The sequence below is a fragment of the Lissotriton helveticus genome, chromosome 1_1, assembly GCF_964261635.1.
Source record: "Lissotriton helveticus chromosome 1_1, aLisHel1.1, whole genome shotgun sequence".
In the NCBI taxonomy this organism is placed as follows: Eukaryota; Metazoa; Chordata; class Amphibia; order Caudata; family Salamandridae; genus Lissotriton; species Lissotriton helveticus.
The window spans coordinates 537,645,005-537,653,556 of record NC_136057.1 but is presented as its reverse complement, the minus strand read 5'-3'; positions in this window follow the sequence as shown (position 1 = coordinate 537,653,556).

The window sequence follows — 8,552 nt, the reverse complement described above, 5'->3', positions numbered from 1 at the left end:
ACAGAAGATTTTAAGGGATGGATCTTCTGGATCTAAGTAGTCCCCAGGGTGTTCATGCCCATGTAGAAGTGCACAGGACCTGAAAAATAATACAGGTCCTACAAGCTGTCTAATCTTGTAGCCTCCAATCGATAAGGCACATCATCCTGCTTTTTTTTTTACAGCATGAAGGTAATTATTTAATAGAACCATTCTTGGATATTGTTGGACCGAGGAAGGATAAAAAACTATATGTACAATTTAGGTTTGGAACATTGTCTCTTCATGCATTCATACCGGGCTGGTCAAGAGCAGATAACCCTAAGGACCAGAGCTGCCCCAGCTGCCGGTAAGATAATGAATCACTGACCCATTTGTTTTTTCTTGCCCTAGTTATAGTAAACCTAGGTCGAAGTGAGTAGTTTCCATTTGTAGAAACCTGGGGCACTGAAAATCATGAGTTGGCCCTTAGGATTTTACAAACTAACCCAGCCCCCGCCCCCTCTGGATTTCAAAGTTTCAAGTTTTTTATTGTGTTCCTTGTTTTGAAGAACGCGTAATATTCCTATATAATTGGGGCTACTTTTTTAATTGGTGCTAAGAAGTATAAATGCATGATCAATTTTATTATGCTTTTAACTAGACTTTGCTTGTTTTAAGCTAATGAATGTCTTAATCTTTGACTGTATGTTAAGTTATTTATGTATCTCTTTTATGGTATATCGAAAACTAAATAAAGAGTAATATGATGATGATGAGTTGAGGATGCCATTGATGTTGGTTCTGTTAAAAAAGAGAGATAGAAAAAAGAGTGAGTTTTTGTTTTTGTTTTTCAAAAACATTTTTCAAAGAATAAAGACACATCAGGCACAGTACACCGTGCAGCTCCAACGCACAATACGACAGAATGCAGCACAACAAATGTGGTAGATTGCAGTTTTTTTGTTTTGGTTTCAAAAACCTTTATTAAAGAATAAAGACACATCAGGCTCAGTACAACGTACAGCACCAACGCACGTTACGACAGAATGCAGCACAACAAATGTGGTAGATTGCAATTAGGTAACAGTCACAGCATCATGGTAAGCCCAGCATATAAAGAAAGATGAAACTGAACAGTATCAGTGTTTCAGCCCCCGGAGGAGTAAGCACACATGAAAAAGCGTACTTAGTAGGGAATCTGAAGCAACAGGGGCACAGGTGGAGAGGAAAGGGGTGAGGAGCAGTCAACGACCAGCACCGGCGGCCGCTGCGGACCCAGGGCCTGCTGGGAGCGCGGGAGAGGAAGCGCCGCTGGGGTGGGAACGGGAGAGAAGATAGGAACCAATGGGGCCCAGATATCAACAGGGCGAGATCTGGCAGGCATTAAGTCCCAGAACTCAGACAGGAGAGTCTGGCACTGAGAGGCATCCTCAAGCCAACTCTCAACCTTGGGAGCAGGTCGACACCTCAAACACATGGCCACCCTACGCCTAGTGAGCACCAATAGCATTGAAATGAGGCGGCGAGAGGCATTGGGGCAGAACTTGACGAATCCCAGGAGGAACAGGGGGGGATCAGGTTGTACATCAGAGCTGGTAATGTCAGAGATGGTGGAGCACACTGCCAGCCAGAACTCGGAAACCTTAAGACAGAGCCACGTCAAGTGGGCAAAAAAAAAATTTGTACGTTTATGTTTTAGCTTTCTATTTGTTTTTCTTTGTTTGCTTGTTATAGCTTTGAAAAACGTTTTGTTCTCTTTTTAATTTTTCTGTAGAGAGAAAAAGAAAGTTTAAGTTCTCTGTTGAAAAGAAAATATTTATTGTTAGTTACTATTTTTTACCTAAAAATTTTTTTTTTTTTTTTTTTTGAAGAATTGTTATTTGTTTACCTTAAAATTGGTGAGTTCTTTGATTTTGAGGGATGTTATTGGTAGTTGCTGTATTTTTTTAAGTGTTCTGTATGTTCATTTTTCTTTCTTCAATGTTGTTGCAAATGATCAGTTATTGATTAACTTCTGGGTTTATGGTGTTTTTCTTTTTATTTACTGTTGATATTTACAATACTTACATGAATATTTCTGTTTTGTAGTTTAGGATGTCCAGTGGTTGTGTTTATTTCAAGTTGATTTGTAAATAGGTGCATCTGTTTTAGTATGGAGAAAAATGCATGTTGTTAATTTTTTGAAGAGTATGTATTTTATGAATGTCAGCTTTTTTTCAGTTAAATATTTGGGGCTTTCAAAATAACACATTTTTTCTTTAGTCACTGTCCAACACACGTCCTGATGTATGTACTCGATGTAGTTTGAATTGTTATTTTTCCCTCTTGCCACAGACCATCACCTGCCCTGAGGTGAGTACTCGGTGGAGTTAGAATTGTACATTTTCCCCTAGTTATTGTCCAGCCCCAGCTCTGACGTAATTACCCGGTGGAGTTAGACTAGTAATTTTTACCCGGTGGAGTACTAGAATAGTATAATAATAAGTGATAGATATAAAACCATTGTGGTGATAGAAAGTTTACATGTGCACTGTTTAGGGGTTGTAAACAATTTAATATTTCATATTAAATTGTAGCCAAGTGAATGAATGATGTGGCTAGTATAATAAAAAGTGATCGATGTAAACCCATTGTAGTGATAGAAGGTTTATATGTGTACTGTTTAGGGGTTGTAATACCCTACAGTCTCCACATAGAAGGATGAACGAATGACAGGTGGCAGAATGTAACAAGGAGGCTTCTTTATTTCTTTACTCTTCTATTTTTCTTTATTTTTTCTCCTCTTTTTACCTTTTTAGCCCCCTTGAAGAAAGTATTACTACAAATAGCATTAATAGTGGCTTAACCTTGACTATGTATGTAAAGTTTTACCAAAAAAACGATGTTATGATTCATTGGTCATTTCGTGTTCTGTTTTAATTTTATTTACAGAGTGCTATGTTTTTAATATTATTAAGTGTAATGGTGTAACCTTATAACCCTCAGAACCTGGGCGGGTAATTAAACAAACAACAATGGTTCTGATGGGAAAAACATTTCAATTGAGCATAGTACTTAATACATAAATATAACTATATATCCCATGAAGGATATATACGAACAATAAACACTGACCACAAGAAGGAAAAAGTAAATCTTTAGTATTCAACTTTTTCACCGATTTGAATTCTACAAAGAATTAGATATGCTGTCCAATATACACAAAACACATGGACTGTGAATACATAAGGGGTATAGGTCGTGACTGGTGACTGAGTGTTACAAGTCATAAAACATATATACATATAATGAAACTTTTTCAAAATATCCACTGTAAATCACAATAGTCTCTGGAGATAAAATTTTCTTTTGTTCGTTGGGACTTTGTGCAGCCGGATATGTAGCATAGAACATCAACGTTTCGACCCTAAGGGCGATGCGCTGATTTATGTGCATCTAAAGCAGGTCTTCATCAGGACTGGAACATGGTTGGACAGCCTATAAATGTAAATAACATAAGGTCAGGGCCTATTGTGTGTCCGTGTTAAAAAAATAAGAAGGGGGACACCCTTACTAAGCTCACCTTATTGTTAGGTGTGTGATTCGTCTGGTCTTCTACTGTTGATGGTGCTTGTCAGCCGACAAGCACATGTAGCGTTGTTTGACTCACTGGTTCTATAATCAATGTATGATAGAGACCTTAGCGCATATATAATACATAATGGTGTACTAGTCTTGAGCCCAATCTGATTAGGTTTCATCATACCTTTTACTTAATGTTGATTCTTCTACACCAGCCGTTGGAAGATTTAAGGGTCTGTGCCGCCTTGGCGATTGCCTGAGGAAATGATGGTTCAGATCTCAGTTATTACATGCACGTGTGAGCATAGTTGATGCTCTCAGTTATTATTAGGTGACTGGTTGTGCTTGAGGTGATACTAAACACACGCATTCTTCTGGTACTACCGGTGCACTTTAGACACCCGCTACGTGTTGATAATTACAACTAAGGACATAATCGTCCTGTTGGATTTCATGCAATTCAATATTGAGGTTGTAAAGTTTGGAGTTAAAAACAACCCGCGTATTTGGAGATATCTGTGTTGATTCAGCCATTAAAGTTATTGTGGAATGGTGGGCTATGTGAACTACTACCTCCTGGATAGTGATTAAATTGTGAATGATGTACTCACTGGTACCGTTTTTGTTAAAAGAAGGCCATTGTGACGTGAGTACTTCAGGAATGATGTGCTCACTGGTGCCGATGTGGTTAAAAGAAGGCCATTGTGGCGTAAGTACTCCGCGATGTAATCCGAATAGACAGGAATCTAATCCTCATTATACCTCTGCGGTGAACTCGTGTGATCCTATCTTACACAATGAAAATTGTTTCAATCCCGTGCGGGCATCGGCAAGCTATCAATATTTGTATGCGGGTCATCGTTCGGTGTCCGGGTCATAATGTGCAGAGCTTAGAGTGTAGCAATGATCGTGCCACAGTGTTATTTTTTTAAAAAGAGGGGGATGTTTATTAAAAGGAAATATAACGAGCAATAGTGGTCTAACAGTCGCTCCTCTCAAGACGGATAGTTTAAAGTGAAGCGGGGGGGCAGGATGTTGTCCTTACTCAGGGGTGCAGGCAAGAACGTCTGTCTCTGTCAGATCGTAGTAATGAATGCCGACCCGGGCTCTCAAGCGCGTCCTATTTGACATGCGCTGAGAATGGCATGCGTGCGAAACGTGAGTTTCGGGACAGGTGTAATTCCTGGGATTTGACAGGGATTCTATTACGCGATCAGTCTGCGTGCTGTGATTTTGTAGTATTCATGTGGCAATGAATGGGCGCATTGGAATGTGTGTGGCTTTAAGAATATATAACCGTATTGCACATCTAAGTGAAACAGAATAAAGATCTCAATGTGCTGGCGGTTACTATTCGAAATCGTAGAGGCCACCTAAGCATGGAATGAGCTCTTACGACCATATGTTGTTACATATGTTGACACATGATGAAATTCTGTTTCTAAGCCGGTCAGTCATAATCATTTATACATGTATATGAATTTTGGTTCTCATTCCAATAAACAGTCATATATAGATTTTCTGGGGACACGTGGTATGTGTATGTTCCCAGGTCCATCAGTCATATTCATATTGGCAGAAAATACATAATAAATCTGCATTAATGTGAACAGTCATATACATACACATTTCTTGAGGACATATGTGGTTGTGTGTTACATCCCTTATAAGTCTAAATGGCATATACACGTGTAGAAGTATTGCAGTTATTTAGATGGTCGTATATATCGATAATGTAGATGTATTTTGTTGATGCACTCATGGTTATACAGCAAGTATGCACTCAGGGATTCAGTCATTTAAAATGTGCCAGATCAGATTCATGTATAAGCTAGATAGCTTAGCTGGACTGACCACTTGGTGCATTTATGTGATGACCATATTTGTGTCTGGTTGCTGGTTAGTGTAATATAGCAGGATCAGGTGATTGTAAAAGTTACAGTCTACTCATTTGGACATAGGTTTCCTCCTGTTCGTTCAGGCCATAGGTTGTGGCTTCAGTGGTATGCATCCAACGGCATTCCTTATAGTTGAGTTGGTTTGCGATATTGCTGCTTCTTTGGTGAAGGGTCACCTTTTCCAGTACTGTCCATTCCATCTGTTCGGATGTGTGACCCAGTGTAGAGGAGTGGTCTACAAATGGTGCTCCCTGTACTTTGCATTTGATTCTGCTTTGGTGCTGTAAAATTCTGTTCTTGATCTTCTGAGTGGTCTGGCCAATGTAGATGAATTGGCATGGGCATCTTATGGCATATATGACGTTTTGGCTGTTACAATTTGTGAAGTGATTAAGTGTATATGTCTACCCCCGATGGATGATCTTATTGCCTGTTATTGCGTATTTGCCTGCTTTACAGCTGCCACATCTTTGATGTCTGGTGATGGGCGAAAGGCCTAACTGTGACCTTATGTCAGCTGGCGGTATTGGGTCTACAAATGAAGACACAACGTAGTCCTTAACATTCTTTGCCCTCTTGAAGGCGAACAGGGGGACTTCTGGCATCACGATCTCTGTGCCTACCAGGTTCCAGTATTTTCTGATTATTTTGTTGATGTCATGGCTTCTTGTATTAAAGGTAGTTACACAGATTAGCCCATCCATTTCTCTGTTTTTTGGTTGTATTTCTAGTAGGGTCTCTCGTGGTCTGTACCATGCCGTTTTCCTGGTTTTGTTGAGGAGCCCTTTAGGGTATTCCCTGTCTCTGAGTTGGGAGATGAGTAGATCGCTTTCCTAGAAATAATCATTTCTTCTTGTACAATTTCTCAGGACCCGCAGGAATTGTCCGTATGGTAGGTTGTCCTTCAAGTTCCTGGGATGGTGTGAGTTGTATCTTAATAATGTGTTCCTGTACGTTGGTTTCTTGAATAGGTTCATTACGATTTTCCCATCCTCTAATTCCAGAGTGAGATCAAGGAATGGGATGGACTCTTTACTGTGTGCCATAGTGAACTGAATGTCTGTGGAGTGGGCATTTAGCCATATAAGAAACAGCTGGAGTGTTTCCTCTGTTCCTGTCCAGATCATCACGATATCATCGATGTATCGATTCCAAGATGTTATATTGTCTTTATATAGATTGTGGTCTGGATATATGGGCTGGTTTTCAAAATTGTCCATACACAGAGTAGCTAGACTGGGAGCAAATCCGGCCCTCATAGCTACTCCTTTACATTGATAGAAAAACATGTTTTGGAATATGTAGTAGTTTATGGTCATGGCGATGGTTAGCAAATGGATCAAGAATTCAGTTGGAATCCAATGTGGTGTAGGACGAGTGTCTAGAACTTTCCTCATGACTGTAATGGCTTCCTCTTGTGGTATGCTTGTATATAGTGAGCATACGTCCAGTGTGACGAAGAGTTGTTTAGATTTGTCAAATGGCTGGTCCTCTAAAATTTGAATAGTATGCATGGTGTCTCGTATAAACGATCTGGTTTCCCACACAAACGGCTGCAGGAAGTTGTCCAAGTATTGATTGACTGGTTCTAGGATAGAACCACAGCCTGAGACTATCGGTCTCCCCGGTGGTTGCTGCAGGTTTTTGTGGACTTTCGGAATTGTGTAGATTGTAGGGATCCTAGGGGTCTCATTATTCAGGCATTTGGATTCAGGTTCTGAGAGGAATCCTTCTTCCACTCCTTGTTCAGTGAGTTTCTTTATGAGTTTGGCAATTTCCTTTGTTGGGTCCCTTAAAAAATAACACTATGGCACGATCATCGCTACACTCTAAGCTCTGCACATTATGACCAGAACACCAAGCGATGTGTAAAATAGGATCACACGAGTTCACCGCAGAGGTATAATGAGGATTAGATTCCTGTCTATTCGGATTACATCGCTGAGTACTCGCGCCACAATGGCCTTCTTTTAACCACAACGGCACCAGTGAGCACATCATTCCTGAAGTACTCGCGTCACAATGGCCTTCTTTTAACAAAAACGGCACCAGTGAATACATTTATAGGCTGTCCAACCATATTCCAGTCCTGATGAAGACCCGCTTTAGATGCACATAAATCAGCGCATCGCGCCTAGGGTCGAAACGTTGAAGTTCTGTGCCATATATCCGTCTGCACAAAGTCCCAACGAACAAATGAAACAATTTAATCTCCTGAGACTATTGTGATTTACAGTGGATATTTTAAAAAAGTTTTCATGTTATGTATATATGTTTTATCACTTGTAACACTCAGTCAACAGTCACGACCTATACCCCTTATGTATTCACAGTCCATGTGTTTTGTGTATATTGGACAGCATATCTAATTCTTTGTAGAATTCAAATCATTGAAAAAGTTAAATGCTAAAGATTTACTTTTTCCTTTTTGTGGTCAGTGTTTATTGTTCGTATATATCCTTCATGGGATATATAGTTACATTTATGTATTAAGTACTATGTTCAAATGAAATGTTTTTTCCGACAGAACCATTGTTGCTTGTTTAATGTTTTTAATATTGTCCCGAGGAAGGTGGTGCATAAAAGCAAGATCCACTGAAATGCATCGACACATTTCTGGTTTTTGTATTGAATGTTTTAATAAAATATCCCTTTTTTATTGTTATTAAGCAATCTAGCGATTAAACTGCTTGAATTTTTTTTAAGATTATGATTTAGACAATCTATGTATTTGATATTGAGAAATGTCATTATATGATGCAAATTGTGAATCCATTGTTTTTAACACTATAATGGTGATTGATATATGATTTTAATAAAACAGAGTTAAATTGTGAACAACATTGTCAAGGCCAATCATTGATTTTTAATTACTATTGATTTATAGTATAGTGCCTTTGTGGTTCTACTTTCTAAACTTTTGTGGTACATTTAGAGAGAGATTGTGTTTTTCTCCCATGAGACTTAGATATAGAAGTATGGTGTGAATTAGAGGAAATACATGTGAGACATCATAGGGTAAAAATCATTTTACAAAGGGAATAACTTTTTTTGATTGTTCTCATTTTCCCAGTGCCCTTTGTTGTAAGGGTTACTCTCTACTTTTTTATTCCCAACTGGTAGCGACATGTG